The sequence below is a fragment of the Sorex fumeus genome, unplaced genomic scaffold (genome assembly GCF_029834395.1).
Source record: "Sorex fumeus unplaced genomic scaffold, SorFum_2.1 ptg000095l, whole genome shotgun sequence".
NCBI lineage: Eukaryota > Metazoa > Chordata > Mammalia > Eulipotyphla > Soricidae > Sorex > Sorex fumeus.
In genome coordinates, this window is record NW_026606152.1 from 10,683,851 (window position 1) to 10,701,546 (window position 17,696).

Below are 17,696 nucleotides of genomic sequence, written 5' to 3' on the forward strand. Positions count from 1 at the left end.
GTGGGATGTGAGCCAATAGTCCCTAAGAGATTTTCAGGCAGTAAATGATGTGAACATAAGGCAATGTGGAATGGGTATACCAGGTGGGCTGCAGTTGCAGGACACAAAAGGGCTTGTAAAGCCATGATTCTAGTTTTGAGTCCTCGTGTCATGTCGTAATTTAACTGCCATAAACTCATTCTCTCTACCTACTCCTGGTTGATGCTGAGTTTTCTGGGCTTTAGACTGAGTCCCTTCCAAGCTTCTGCTTTCTGTACTCCAATTTTCTTTAATCTCTTCCACCTTTAGTTTGACTTCCCAGTTCAGCAAGTACCATAGGATCTGAATCTCCTTTCTCCAGACTTGGAAGATTGGGGAGAAGCCAGAGTACCTGGGAGAGTGATTTTGGGATTCTTTAGGTTTTTCTTCTTTGTCAGAAATTGTAAAGGATACTTTTGAAAATATGACAAAGAGAATAATGCTCAAATAAAAACTTAAGCATTAGAGATATTTATAAAACAGCAGGAAAAATGGAATGGTATAAAAGGCAAGCTTGCTTGTAATAAAATGAGCTTTATCCTTCACATTTAGCAATTTGATTTTTTAACATATATTTTCGAAATTTATTCAGGTGATTACTATCTCAATATTTTAGTATTAACTTCAAAAACATTGTTTTGATTTCTATCTTTATATTTTAATTTGTCTCTATTAGGGAAAGTTCACAATGATAGAAAATTTCCTTTTGAAGTTTTAAGTCAGCTTAGACAAAATTATTAAGTAACAGTGCATGGAGCATGGTAAATGGATGTGCCAACATTTTGACATTTAAATGACTGAAGTTTATAAAACACTGCTCACAAATAACTAGAATACACCCACCCTACCATCTGCTGTTGAAGATGGTAAAAAAGAGACCTGCCATCCATTCTGAAAGAGCACATAGACCAAAAGAGCCCAAAATTAATAGTGAGACTCTGATAACACCCATTGGAATTATGTCTCACTCTCTGTATCCTTTCTAGGCATCCTAAAGACAGGAATCAGGTCTAAATATCTGTGCCTATGGTACCTTACACAAGTTCACTAAACACCTAATCCAGGTACACTAAGTGAATAAATCAACAAATTTGTGTTGCACAATGAGTGTCTCTAGAATGTTCTAACTCTCAGAGAGTTTATGCACGAAGGTGGGAGAAACAAACTTAGGTATAATGATGTGAAGGGAAGGTAATGGAGAAATTTTGATGATGGGTGGTGGGCCTGGTGTGGTACCATGTATTTGGAAGAGTATTAAAATTTTCCTCCTAAAACAAAATTAGCCTTATGTTACCTTAATCAAAAGAAAGTGAAAAAACTAACTTTTGTTCTTATTTATTCTAGGATTATAAAGCCGAGGGAAAGGTGTCTAACTCTTCAGAAATTTCACAGGTGTCAGGCAACTTAGAATTTTGGTGTGTTCAGAAAGTTTGGAATTTGAATTTGCACTCTAACTTTCTGGAGCAGTGTGGGGAACTAGAATAATAGGCAAAATTAAAGCTACCTGGCTGATTGAACCTGACAACGTCTTATATACCCCTTTCTTTCTACTTACAGATGCAAAAGATTCTTGGACAAAGATATAACTATTTCTTAGTTACTACTGGAAAAAATGTTACACTAAGCCCTGGATGGGAGCCACTATTTCCACTGGAAATACTGACGTGTAGCACCATGCCCTATTGTAAAATCTAGTAAAATGTGCAGGAAAACTTTGCATCTGGTTTGAGATTTATCTTTGCTACCTAATCAGTCTGTCTGCATTTTTTGATTCTGGAATGGTTATATATCCAGGGATGAGAAGACTACTTCAAAGAAAAATGGAATTTTGAAAAAAATATAAAGAATGAGATTTTCTTTTGTTATCACAATGGCTTATTTAAAAATTTTATTTTCTCAACAATTTGTCAAAGGTAGGGTTAATATGAATATGCTTTAATGAGTTTTAGATGTTGTTGTTTTGGGAGCAGCACTGCCTTACTATTTTCAGAAAATTAGTTTAGTCATTGGTATAAAGCAAGTAACAATATGAAGAAACTTAGCAAACCCCATTGTATTTAATACTGTTAATATTGATACTAAATATCTGGGTTACTATTTCTTAGTATCCCAATTCAAAGATAGGTGGGGTTGGAGGGGGGGGGACAGAGAAAGAGATAGAGACAGACAGAGACAGAGAGAAAATAAACAAATGCTGGGAGAAGATCTATTCTTTGAGATCATTTGATTTTCTCTATGAAACAATTGCTTTTGTGGTTATGTTTCTTAATTAATGCCTAGCTTAAATTTGATGCAAGTTTTTATGACCTGAATATAAGCAGTTGCCTTTCCCATCTGGTGTTGACACATTATCCTAAATAAATTTTCTTCAGTCATTTTCTTTTCTTGTAAAATAAAAACTACTTTTTTTAGTTTATGTAAAACTATTACTATAATGTTAACTTTATGTTATTGATGGAGATAGAAACAGTGCTCTCACCACCACCCAAATCCACAGGACCCTCAACCACTCCAGCCACTCTCCTGGTGCTGCTTGAAGTCCCCCTCTTACTCCGCCTACTCCTCTCACTCCCATTGCTTTATAATTTCAGTTCTGCAATCAAAGGCCAAGGATTTGTCATCATCTAGTACTATCTATTCCCTTGTTTCTTCCTGAGATGAGTGAGATCATCTGGTGTTTTTTTTCTCCTTCTGATTTATTTTACTTAAGACGATGCCCTCCAGTTCCATACAAGTTGCAGCAAACTGAAAGATTTCATCATTTCTTATAACTGCAATATTCCATTGTGTATATGAGCCACAGCTTCTTTATCCATTCATCTTTTGTTGGACATTTTGCTTGTTTCCATATCCTGGAATATTTTACTTAGTGTTGTAAGGGACATAAATGTGCACACATGTTTTTCCATTAAAGTTTTTTCTTCTTGGGATAGATACCAAGAATAGAATTGCTAGTCATATAGAAGCTTTCTTTTTATTTATTTGTGTATTTATTTCTGAGGAATTTCCATGCTGTTTTCCATAGAACTTGATCCAGACAACATTTCTTAACAGTAAATAAGGGCTTCTTTATTACCATATACCTGCCAATACTGGTTGTTTCCAATCATTTTGCTATATGTCATTCTCAATGATGTGTGATAATGTATCATTATAATTTTTGATATTCATTTCTCTGATAATAAATGACTATGAACAGTTTTTCATATACATATTGCTCATACATATGTCATCTCCAGGGACATGTCTGTTCATCTTCTTGCTCCATTTTTTGATGACACTTTTGGTTTTCTTGTTATTGAGCTTTGTGGGGAAGTCTATATCTCTTGGACATTAGCACTTTATCTGATGCAAAGATTTTTGCCATTTGGTAGGATAACCACTGCAGTCAAGTCACTGAAGACACCTCTAAGCTCCAAATCCTGGAGAGTTCTGCCTGTTTTCCTTAATATATTTTGTGCATTAAATTAAATGATTTGACTATATTGGATCATCCTTACCTTCCTGGAGGGAATCACACTTGATAATGATATAGGATCCTTTTGATATAGTGTTTATACATGTGTTTATGTACATGAAAACATATATATCATATACAAGATTTATGATAAAATTTAATATCTTAATTTGATTCACTAAGATTTTGTGGAGGATCTTTGCATAGATCACTTAATCACTTAATCCCCGTTATTCATCGATTTATTCGAGCGGGTGCCAGTAACGTCTCCATTCATCCCGGTTGCGTGCTAGCGTAGCCCAATGGTATCTGTTCGTTTTAGGAACATGTAGAGCCTCAAACCGATCATTTAGGGTCTTGACGAAGAAGTCTGACCATCTTATAGGTGGGCGTCCACGTGATCTTTTGATGTCTCGTGGAATCCAATCAGTAATGGCTCTAGTCCAGCAGTTGTCTGTAAACCTCATTACATGTCCAGCCCATCTGATTTTTGATGTCTTGGCAAATGAGACAGCGTCCCTGATTCTTGAGCGTTGACGAAGATCAGAACTCCGGATTCTATCTCTCATTTGAGTGAATCGTGATATCCAAGCATAGTTCTTTCGATTCCTCTTTGAGAGACCCGAATAGTGTTCTCATCCTGTTTTCGTAGGGTCATCAAGGATGACAGGAGAGCAGCAGTACTGGTAGATGCAGCAGAAGCTGGGAAAAACATTCGTAATGCCCGCCTGTCCTTCACCAACTACAAAACCAAGATGACTGCCCTCCGACATCATGATGGATCTATCACATCTTCCAGAAGGGCAATGGAGAAGATTATTCATGACTTCTACTCAGATCTCTTCAATAGCCACATCCACTTGCCCACATACCACATACCACATGATGGATATGTCGTTCCCAATGTTCTCCCTTCCGAAATCCAACATGCCATCTCGTCGGTAAAGAAACAAAAAGCACCTGGCCCAGACAAGATCAGACCTGAACACCTGAAGAACTTACCATCAGTACTCGTCAATACATTAGCTCGACTCTTCACACGCTACCTGTCTGAATGCAAGGTTCCATCCCAATGGAAAACCAGCAAGACTGTACTACTTTGCATAGATACTTATCACAAATATTGGTATGTCTATGATGCTCTGTATTTTTTCTTCAAATATGACGAACTCTTGCTAGGTATTCTTCTTATTTTTTTTTTTTTATTTTTGGATCACACCTGGTGATTCTCATGGTTTATTCCTGGCTTTTCACTCAGGAATTACTCCTGAAGGTGTATGGGGAAACATATAGGATGCTGGGGTCAAACCTGGGTCAGCCACGTGCAAAGCAAACATCCTCCCTGCTATACTATAGCTCTGGCCATAACTAGCTATTCTTGATGAAATATTGATTTAATTGATTATTTTAAAAACCATATTTTATTATTTTCTTCTGGATCACAGATTATCATTTTATAGGTATTCTGTGAATCACTAAAGTCATTCTCTGAGAATTTAACAGCTGGTTGGTACTGGTAGAGCCTTCCATGATATTATTTTCACTCATTGAGCTTGTTGGGCTTCTCCACATTTCTCCAATTGTGTTTGTTTGCTGTGTTCCTGCTGCAAGGTTGTATGAGTAAACTGAGGGTCTGAGATGTGGACATGAGCCTGTTGAGCTCTTTATTTTACCTTTTTAAAAACCTGCTGTTTTCTATAGTGACTGATCATTTCACATTTCAACTAGCAATGTTGATGAATTTTAATATACTTGCATCCTACCAATGCCTGCTACAAAATTTTCACATATTTTAGTCATCTTATACATGTATGTGTATTCTTGTATAAATTTATTGACATATATAGGGTATTTGCCCAGTGATGCTGGAAGTCAATGCCTTGGTCACTCCTTGTATAATTATATTCAATGTTTAGTCGTACAGTATGGGATTTGAATCTGAAGGTACTGCGTGTGGGGCTTTAGAGATATTCCTAGGGTTTCTTCAGGACTTCAGGTCCTTCCTATTATAGTGCCTAAAATAGAATTCGGGGCACCTCATGCATTAGTATATACTATACTACTTGAGTCATATTCTTAGCCCCCCTAGTGAGATCTATCTTTATGGGTATGAAGGGGTATTATAATGTGGAATGCTAATGATATTCAGCATTTTATTGGCTACTGCATATCTTATTTTGAAAAAAATGTTTAATCAAGTTCTTTGTTCATTTTTCTGCATTGTTTTGTCTGCCTAGTTTTTTTGCTATTGAATGATATAACTAGAAAAGAATTACTGTAACTTATTATAAATATAGTTTAAATATTTTGAGGAACTTCTATATCAATTTCCATATCAGTTGGACTAGTTTATATTATTCTACTTTAAAAGAAAAAATGTTTAGTATTTATAAGGAAAATATTTCACTTTGAAGACCAATCAACTACTCTTTTATATTTAAACAATTTTCTCTCATAAAATATTCTATCAAGTTTGTCAAGACACATTTTTATGGAAATTTTATGAAATTAGCTTGAATTTTTGAACTTATGACCCACCACCTTATGATTGAGTACAAAAGAGAACCTAATCTGCCAATAGTTTCAGGTACACAGGTCTTTGTGGCTGAAAATTCCAGGCTTTCTTGGAGTTAGGATGGACAACTTCCTCCCACTTTCCCATACTTCTGGAGACCCAGCAGCCACGTCCATGTCCTACCACTGCAGACACATATACTTATTTACTAGCCTTATTCCAGAGATTCATAAACAAATCTTGAAAGAGATTAAGTAGCCTGAGAAAATGCCTTGCTCAGACCTCCAGGGTGAACTGGGAGGGAGATGCCAGTTCCTGCTCAAACAAAGCCTTGGCAGCTGTTCAAACACCCAAAAGCTGCTGCCATGCCTCCGGCAGACTGCCCAGTTAAATATTCTGGACTTTCTGGAGCTACATCTCAAAATCCTTACAGCACTGTCATTCCACTAGTAGCACACCAGATTGGATGGGAATGTAACACAGAAACCAGCCAATCTCGCTTAACAAAAACATTAACAAAGAAGGCTTAACTTGCAACAACAATTTAATAAATCCTCATACAAGGAATTATGCCCCCATGGTGAGACACAGCTATTTTCACAAATTTTCTTATACAAAAATATTTTTGATCAATCTGTTATCCATTTAATGGTAAGAAGCAATATAAAATAAATTATTTTTGGCCTGTTATGGGGGCATTCTTGAAGGGTGGTTGGGAAAATGAAGACAATGGTGGACAGAAGGTGACAGTGGTGGTGGGATTGGTGTTGGAATATTGATTGCCTGTAACAAATCATCATAAACAATTTTGTAAACCATGGTGTCCAAATAAATTAGGGAAAATAAGTAAATAGAACTTTAAAAAAGAGTGAGATTCATTTGTTTTTTTTAAATGTCATTTACATATTCAAGTTGTTCCATAACCATTTGTTTAAAGGAGTCTGTATTTCAATGATGCTTTTCTCAAAAACTCAAATGTTGTTATAAATGTGGATTTTGACACTATTGTGCACATTAATACATGTGTCTTCATTTTTATTTTATTTATATCTTTGGTTTGGGGTTACATATCATTGTGTTTAGGGCTTGCTTACCACGTGGTTCTCAGTGATCACTCCTGCTGAGGCTCATGTGACCACACATGGGGCTGGGGCTCAAATCTTGGTTGGTCATATTCAATGGAAGCACTGAGCCTGCAGTACTATTTCTCTGGCCCATGATACATGTACCTTTTACTAAAACCACTCTACCTTGATTATTTTTGCTTTATTATATTATTAAATTATTAAATATTTATACAATCCTCCAAATTTGTTCTTCCCAACATTTCTTTTCACTGTTGTTTGTTTGTTTGACTGTTTCCCAGATACTGCTGGAAGCTGTTTGGGATGCAAAGACCAGTAAACAGACATCTTGAGAATGTTGATCCTTATATTTATTAAATGTAACTATCCATAAGAATTTAATATTTTTTTAAAAGTTGGCTGATATAAATGTACATATAAATGTAATATATTCAGTGTTCATATATTCTGCATGCTTTTACTTACTATTCAGAGCATCATAATTAGGAGCCTATAATCACTTCACTTAATTACTTAACTTCCCGTTAGTTGTCGATTTGCTCGAGCAGGCACCAGTAACGTCTCCATTTGTCCCTGTCGCGTGCTAGTGTAGCCCAATGGCATCTGTTCGCTCTGGGAACATGAAGGGCCTCAAACCGATCATTCATGATCTTGACAAAGAAGTCTGACCATCTGGAAGGTGGGTGGCCACGCGGTCTTTTGACATCCCGTGGAATCCAGTCAGTAACCGCTCTAGTCCAGCGGTCGTCTTTAAATCTCATTACGTGACCAGCCCATCTGATTTTCGACACCTTGGCAAATGAGACAGCGTCCCTGATTCTTGATCTTCGACGGATGTCAGAACTCCGGATTCTTTCTCTCATTTGAGTGAAACGTGATATTGCAAGCATAGCTCTTTCTATTCTTCTTTGGGAGACCTGAATAGCGTTCTCATCTTGTTTGCGTAGGGCCCAGGTCTCTGAGGCATATGTTAATGTAGGAAGAACAGTGGAATCAAAGAGATGTGCCCGGAACCGGAGGTTCTTCGTCCTCGTAGCTATTTCTTTGACGTTCTTGAAGGCGTTCCAAGCCGCTCTCTTCCTCCTGCGCAGCTCGGGTGCCAGGTCATTTGTCATGTTGACCTCTCGACCTAGGTACACATAGCTGTTGCATTCGGAGATGGTCGTTCCATTGAGAGCAAATGGGGCGTCAGGAACAAGGCTGTTTCTCATAAACATTGTCTTCCTAAGATTCAGCTGTAGTCCTACCTCTCCACACTCACGGTCAAAGTCGGCCAGCATTTGTGCCGCTTGGCTGATGTTTGGTGTTATTAAAACAATGTCATATTGTTTAATAAAATCTTATTATTTTAAAATAGAAAATATTTTTAATTATTCATTTATAAGTTTTTCCTTTTATTTATCATCCTTGATCAAGTTAACTGGATAGGACCTCCAGGAAATGTTAAGGAGAGGTATGTAGAATGAAAATTTCTATTTTTGTTCTTTTTGGGGGGGGTGGCATATCTGGTAGAATTTAGGGGTTCCTCTTTGTTCTACATTAAGGATCACTCCTGGTTGTTCAGAAGACAATATACAGTGCCAAAAATAGAAATGGAGTTAACCTCATGCAAGATGTAAATAAAATATCTTAACTAATGTGCTGTCTCCTTGATGCAAAAATAAAAATTGTTGCTTTATTCTTAGGAGGAAAGTATTCAGTCTTTCTATAGTAAATATAATAATAGCTATATTTTTTAAATCAATTTTAGTTTTAAGTTAAAGAATTACTTTTCTGCTTCTGAGACCTATGTATGTAGATATTGGTCATATGGTCATTGATGTCATTGCCTTTTTGCTTTTAATATACTCATATAAATTTCTTCTGTTTCATTTTCTACTATTATAGTGACTATTATAGTGAATTAAATCAATGGATTTTTTCTGAATCCAAGGAAAGAACATGAATGCAAACCTCATAACTTAAACCTCAATAGCTTGATCACTGTTGTTTTAAATAAGATTTTCCCTAAACTGAGCTAGTATTTTTGTAGTGAAGCAGCTGTAATTTTAATGTTTCAAAGCCTTGAAGTTGACTGTGCTTGCATCTTATATATTAACTGTCTGACCATGATAAACTTAAACATCTGCTATTATTTACAGACTTCATATAGTTTTTTGACAATAAAATGGAATCATGTATGAAACAACTACAACAGAGCTAGGCATATGAAGAATCATATGTATTGAGTGCTTATTATGTTCTGACTCAATTTTAACAATTCCATATATGTTACTTTATCTATAATTAATGATTTGTAGTTGGGCAATACTCCTCATATTCTCATAGATAATTCACCAAGGGCAGAGACATTTTATAACTTCTTAAGAACCACTACTAACTTGAAGCAAATGTACCCCACAAGTTGATTAACTCAGGCATTAGCGAGGTATTTTTTTATAAAACTGTATCCATGCATCTGTGCAGAAAATCTACCATCTTTTTTGCTCACAAAGTTGTGTAATGAGAAAAATTTAAGTTTATTAATATATTTTACTTAGGAATCATATTATACATATATATTTTTGTATTTATACATGTGTACAAATCAAAACTAGTGACAATTTAAAAATATTAGCATTAAATGAATATAATCTTTGAAATGATTTTATCGGTGTTCTATTTTGCTTAACCATATATATTCCAAAATATACATATAAATTCCAAATAACCTGGAACAAATCTTATTATTTAATTTATTTTCATTACATTATATAAAGTTACTTACTCTGACTTCTAGTTATGCTTCTTCTCTATCTATGAGGGACTGGAGAGAAAGTACAGAGGAAAGCATTTGCCTTGCATGAGGCTGACCTGGGTTCAATCCCTAGTACCCTGAATGGTCCCATCAGGTGTGTTCACTCAGCACAGAGCCAAGTGTAAGCCCTAAACACAGCTGGGTATGTACAAATAAACATGACAACCTAACTGTGCCTGTGAACAGTGAGGCGTCTTTAATTATTTGAACCCAATGTAAACTCTTGGGAAAGACCTTTTAATTTCTTATTTTGTAGCAACTTCAAAATCAGCAGCATGAAAGGCACAATGCTTATCTATAGACAAGTTTTTATTTTCATCTGTCTTCGTGGTGGGGACCACACCTGTGATTCTAGAGTAGCGTAGGGTAATTTGGGGGGGTTCTCTCATGGTGTATCATGTGGTGCCAGGGATGGGTCCCAGGGATCCAACAAAGAAAATATGAGTTTCAGCCCCTTGAGTCATTTCCCCCACTCCGAAGGATTTATGTGTAAAACAGTGTTTTGTTTTCCTTTAACATTGGTATCTTTTTGAGGCTTTTGCTTAAGAGAAAATGCTTGCAGGTGAAAAAGGATGTTAGTATGGAGAGATTTTAATTTAGTTTTCATTAACTTCATTCATTTCATCATGAATAAACAAAAATTCAATAGAACGCAAATGCCATTGCTAAATTGTCTTTGGGAATCAAAGAGAAATGAAGCAATTGCTGAGACAGCCATTCCAGAAAGGATTGGGAGCGAGGTGAGCACAAGGTGACATAGATGACAGTTGCATCCAAGTGATTCACTGTTGTGCAACTTCAAGGCACTTAAAACTGGGCATTAAGGCTATGTGATACACAGACATTCACCCTAGAAAAAATATGATAGAAAAAAAAAACACCTGCTTTGGGGATAACATTTTAATAGCAACAGTAATGAGGGAAGTAATTAGTACTCATCGAAAACAGTTATGTACAGAATTGATTTCTTTCTTTGCATATATGTTTAGGATGTAGATATTGTTGGGCTTTTTTAAATGATGTGAATCTGGTGGTAAATGAAGCCAGGTTTGAGTCTTTATGTGTATTTAACAGCAAGTCATGAATCCTTGAGCTGGGACTTAATGGGCTCATAGAGGGAGATGGCCAGGCCGTGGCAGCTGGTGCCTTAGATCCTATTCACATGTGACACATGGCGAGTCACTTCGCAGAAATGAGATTTGCTGTGATAGTTTTTGTTGAACTACAATGGTAACTCTTTACTTGCCGAGTACTCCTTTATAATTTACTGCAAGGTTTTGCTGTCCTACTTTTCTCCTGTAATGCATTTTATGTTTGATTCATTTGCTATTTAGGTCTCTGTGGATAGACTGCAAGATAGAGTCTTATGATAACAGCTTTCCATGTCTTATCTACACATGTGCTCTGCTTGCCTGCTGTATTTCCAAATCAAAAATAATCTTGATCCTTTAGTTTTGGTTGGGAGTCTTCTTCATTCTCACTCAATATTATTGAAGATTTTATAATATTTCTCAATATGCAATTTCTTCAAGCTTCCTTCCCCCCATTATTTTCACTTATTTCTCAATTTATTCTCTCCGCAAAATATGTGGTAATTTTTATAGTACCCTGTGATCATTTATCTCTGTTTTTTGCATCTCTGTTATGTTATAACATTGATTGTGTGTGTGTGTGTGTGTGTGTGTGTGCGTGCACACACGCACATGTGCGCATGTGCCTGCATGGATTTTGAAATACCCAGTAGGGTACAGGACTATGTCAGACTCTGTGTTCAGGGAATACTTCTAACAGGGCTTAGAGACATATATTTGGTGACTTGGATCAAATCTGGGTTGACTGCACAAAAGACAAGTGTCTTACCTACTTACTACAGTATCTCCCTCATTTCTAGATAAGTTCGTTTTTATTATATTTTTCCCACTAAATTGATTTTTGAAAAAAAAGCTCAGTGCTGGTTTACTACTATGTCATGGTAACTTGGAAGGCATGAACTGTGGTACAAAACATCATAAATATTTCCTCTGAATTCAGTACTGATAGTAACACTATTCTTAGTTCCAGGTGATCAAAATATTATTTATTTAAGCATTTTTAATATAAAAATTAAATCCTGCAAAATTTTGTAGTGTCTTGGATTTTATAGACTTTTATCTCCATCTATTGATATGACCTTGTAATTTTTCTTTTTTCAGCTTGCAAATATGATTGACTATATTAATTGATCAAAGAATGTTTAACCAGTCTTATGTGATTGTGATCATTTCTTATTTCCCTTGGTCTAGGAGTATTTTCATGCATTGTTGGATTTAATTTTCTTACATGTAGTTGAGTTTTTGTTGTCAAGAGATAATGGTCTAAGGTTACTTATCTTATTTTGATATTAGGTTAATAATAGTCTGAAAGACCTCAAGGTTTACTTAGGCCTCTGTGCTCTGAGATGATTCCTGGCTGTGCTCAAGATCCATACACAGTGCAGGCAATCAAACTTGAGTTGGCTGCATATAAGTCAAATATTTTACCTCTCTACTGTCTTTCCAGCCATTTAGTTAAAGTATTTCAACGTTTCAAAGAACACCTTTTGGTTCAATGTATTTTTCTAGGTTTGTCTTCTTTGGGGCTTTTTTTTTTTTTTTTTTTTTTTTTTTTTTGCTTTTTGGTGCACATCTGGCAATGCACAGGGGTTACTCCTGGCTTATGCACTCAGGAATTACTCCTGACGATGCTTGGGGGACCATATGGGATGCTGGGAATTGAACCCGGGGTCGGCTGTGTGTCAGGTGAATGCCCTACCCACAGTGATAACACAGCGGGTAGGGAGTTTGCCTTGCATGTGACGGACCAGTGTTGGATTTCTCCTTCCATCTCGGAGAGCCTGACAAGCTACTGACAGTATCCCGTCAGCACAGCAGAGCCTGGCAAGCCCCCTGTGGCATATTCTATACGCCAAAAACAGTAACAACACGTCTCACAATGGAGATGTTACTGGTTCCCACTCGAGCAAAGCGATGAACAACAAGAGAACAGTGCTACAGTGCTATTTTTGTCCAGGAATCAAACTCAGAGACACTCAGATTCCTAGATCTGTGCTCAGGAGTCATTCACTGGTGCTCAAAGGAGCATTGTGACCAAGTCTTGGGAGGCCACGTTTATGACAGGCACTTTTTGCTGTACTAGGCTTCAGCCCAGTTTTGTGGTTTGTAAATAATAATAATTTCCCAGATAAATTTCATTTTTGTTTCTCTGTCTTAAGACCTCTAATTTATATTTTCTTTTCCTTCTAAAATCTCCAGTACAATAGTGAACAAAAGTAAAAATAGTAATTGCTCTTGCTTTGTCCATCATTATAAATGGTATATGTTCAATGATTCTCCATAATATATGATGTGGATTACTACCAACCGAAATATAATGGATCTGCAATATTAGTTTTAGGTGCACAATACAATTGCACATTTTTTCTTGTGATGTGAACTTGTAAGATTTACTTACTTAGGAAAGTTCAAATACAAAATATAATAATATTAACAGGAGTTATTACACTATTTTCACCACTTTTATGTTATTCTTCTATTCTTTGGCCCCTATTACTGGCAACACCAAGCACTGATCAGATTCCTGCATCTGTAGTTTTTGTTGTGGTTGTTTGTTTGTTTTTTAGTGTCTACTTTAGAGGAATGTTACTTCTTTTCCTCATCTACCTCCCCTTCAATTTCTTCAATTTCTTTCCTTGTATGTCCTTCTCCCTGCGGTCCAGAATCATCTTGGCTGTCACTGTCACTGTCCTCCCGTTGTTCATCGATTTGCCTGAGCGGGCCCAGTAACGTCTCCATCGTGAGATTCGTTGTTACTGTGTTTGGCACATCGAATACGTCACGGGGAGCTTGCCAGGCTTTGCTGTGAGGGCAAGATACTCTTACCCTTCCTCTATGGCAGACAATTGCTCAGATACTTTCTCTCTCTAGTTTTGGGCATTATATTTTGCTTAGACATTCCCAACACCATTCATGGTTGCCTTCTAGGGGCAGACACTAGATGATTTATTTTCCATTGTTCACTTTGCATAATAGGAAAGGTTCTGAGGAATAGTCCTGGTAGCCACATACCGGAGCTGTGCTTGTAGAAGCTCATGGTTGCCGGGATTCCATCTGGAGAAGGAGGGGAGATTGCACCTGCTTCATCTGGAGCTTTCTGGTGATATTGGCTCTGTATGGGGCTCGGAGAATTCTCTGGTGTTGTGGTGCCCACCGGGACTCTTCACTGCTGTACCATATTTTATTGCATTTTAATTATTCACTTTTTTCCTGATTTCCATTTTTATTGTTGAAAACTCAAGGCTGGTTTATTATTCCATTAGAAATAATAAATTTCTCCTCTACTTGATCAAAATTTTTTGTTACTTCACTGATATTTGAAGATTTCCTTATGTATCTAGGCATGCATTTTCTGGTATTCTTGTGCTTTTGCAGTACAAAATTTAGTTTTTCTTTTTTGTGTTTTAAATATTCTTGCATGACTTTCAGTTCATTTCTTCTTATTTTGCTTTCTGTTCTTTTTTGTCTTCCCTTATTTGAATTTCAAGTGGTTCTGTATTCAACCATCACCCAGTATTTTTTGGTTTTGTTTTGTTTGGGGGCCACACCCAGTAATACTCATGGGTTACTTGTGGATCTTCACTCAGATATTACTTCTGTTGATGCTTGGGGGACCACATGAGATACCAGGGATTGAACTTGGGTCTGGGACACATGCTGGACAAGTGCCCTATGCACTGTCTTACAGCTCAGTTACCCTCCCACTGTCTTTTATAGCTCTTAAATTATTCGTACATTATTTTTCTTTTTTCTTTATATCTTTCTGCTTGTTTTTTATTGTACTCCCCAGGATTTTAATTCACTGGGATGAGTGAATAACTCAGAAAGGTTGAAGTTTTGAAAGAAAGTTTATTGTTACTTGTACTTTACCTTGGAACGATAGACATAGCATGCTACAAAGAAAAAACCTCATGTGAAAATACAAGAACTCACCAGCATGCAGATACAGGAGATAGTAAAGCACAGGTTGAAGCCATAGTTGGAATTTCTATCTAAAAACTTACTCAGGGAAAGGTAAATAGTTTGGTGAACTCTGATATAAGGTACTTCATTGTCTGGTACTTAGTTCTAGTTTAAAATTTATGCAGCCTCATTTTGTTTTGTTTTGAGGGCACACTGGTGGGTCTCAGATTTTACTTTTGGATCTGAGCTCAGGGATTACTCCTAGTGGGCTCAGGACCAGAGATGGTGGAAGGGATCAAACCCAGGTTCAAGGCGAGGCAAACATCATAATTCCTACTTCTCCAGTCTTGTTCCTGATTTGATTTAGAGTATAGGTTTCAAAACCTAATTGGAAACCCCTTTTAATAAAAGAAATGTGATTCTTCTTCCTGGAAGTCTTTCCTTAAGCAAACAGAAAGCAGTCCCAGATACACTATTTTGCTGCCCACCCCGGGGTTGGCCCCGTGGTTCCCTGAGCACTTTGGGTGGTCTGCTTTGAGAAATACAGATTTTGAGTTCACTTTGGGGACTACCAATTTAGAACAAATATTTTTCTGACGTGTGAGAGTTAGAAAAAGAAGGTGATTGAGGATAACAACTCAACATCTCTTGGTTGGTATGTGAAATGTGTGTTTGCAAGTGAGTTGTTTATTACCTCTACGAATCAGGCAGTAGGAAAATGAGAAATTGCTCCCAAGTTGCTAAGAACCCACAAGTAAGCGAATTACAACATTACAAATCGGGATTCTTATAGTGCCTCATTTTGGAAAATTTGTCTATTTTCTAACTTACCAATATTGTCATCAACTAAATTTAAGCATTTTAAAAACCATTGTTTTTAATTTATTCACAATGTATTATATTTAGATCTTTTGCATAATTAAAAGTTAACATTTTATTTTTGCTTATAATTTGAATTTTTACTTTACTGAAGCATATTATGTATGACTTTTTGTGTTAATTCTGATATTTAAAGCAAATATGGTTTTTAGTCTATTATTAACTCTTTTTATGGTTCTTTTATTTCTATTTTATGGGGATGAGAAGCTCCGTCTCTGATGTGGGAAGCAAGTATCAATTGGGAAGGGACTTTTAAGGATCTGAATACTATTCTGGAAAATAAGGTAGGTAATATCTAACCCACAACTCGCCTATCCTTTTATCTTAGTCTTACAACAATGGAACAGAAGGAAAGGGACTGTAAGATTTATATAGGGGAAAAAGATAGTACTTCACTTCCATGGCTTCTTCATAAACTTGCTGGAAGAAACTATATTTTTCACACTTAATCACTTAATTCCCGTTAGTCGTCGATTTGCTCGAGCGGGTGCCAGTAACATCTCCATTTGTCCCTGTTGCATGCTAGTGTAGCCCAATGGCATCTGTTGGCACTGGGAAAATGAAGAATCTCAAACCGATCGTCCATCATATTTTTTTAAATTTTTTTTTTATTAGTGAAACACCATGAGGTACAGTTGTAGATTTACAATTTTTTTGTGGTTGGGTTTGATTATACAATGATCAGATACCCATCCCTCCACCAGTGCCCATTTTCCACCACCATGGATAATATCCCCCCACCCCCATCCCCCCATCCCCCCTGACTCTGTGGCAGGACAATCCCCTGTGTTCTCTCTCTCCTTTTGGGTGTTGTGGTCTGCAAAAGAGGCATTGAGTGGCAAACATGTTCAGTCCATAGTCCACTTTCGACATGCATCTCCCCTCCTGGGAGGATCCTCCAAACACCCTTTATTTGGTGTTCCCTTCTCTATCTGATCTGCCCTTTCCTCTAGAATGCCCGACTGGCCACTAAGATATGGAGTAATCCTCCTGGTGCAGATCTCAGCTATTCTTGGGTATTAATCTCATATTTTGTTACTTTATGTCCCCCAGATGAATGCAATCTTTCTATCTCTGTCCCTCTCTTTCTGACTCATTTCACTTACCATGATACTTTCCATGTTGTACCACGTGTATGTAAATTTCATGACTTCATCTTTTCTAACAGTTACATAGTACTCCATTGTGTAGATGTACCAAAGTTTCTTTAACCAGTCATCTGTTCTTGGGCATTCAGGTTTCTTCCAGTTTCTGGCTATTGTAAAGAGTGCTGCAATGAACAAACAAGTGCAGATGTCACTTAGACTATACATTTTTGCCTCTCTGGGATATATTCCCAGCAGTGGAATTGCTGGGTCAAATGGGAGCTCAATTTCTAATTATTTGAGAATCGTCCATACTGTTTTCCAGAAGGGCTGAACCAGTCGACATTCCAACCAACAGTGAAGGAGTGTCCCTTTCTCGCCACATCCGTACCAGCATCGGTTGCTTTTGTTCTTTTGAATGTGGGCCAGTCTCTGAGGTGTGAGATGGTATCTCATTGTGGTTTTGATCTGCATCTCCCTGAGGATTAATGATGTAGAGTATTTTCTCATGTGCTTTTTTGCCATTCGGATTTCTTCTTGAGAAAGTTTCTGTTCATTTCATTGCCCCATTTTTGGATGGGGTTGAATGTTTCCTTCTTGTGGAGTTTAACCAGTATTTTGTATATCCTGGATATCAACCCCTTGTCAGATGTGTATTCGGCGAATATCCTTTCCCATTCTGTAGACTGTCTTTGTATTTTGGTCACTGTTTCTTTGGAGGTGTAGAAGATTCTTAGTTTAAGATAGTACCATTTATCTATCTCTGTTTTCACTTGCTCAGACAGTGGCGTGGCATCTTTGAAGATACCATTAGCTTCAATGTTATGGAGGGTTTTGCCAACTTTGTCTTCAATGTACCTTATGGT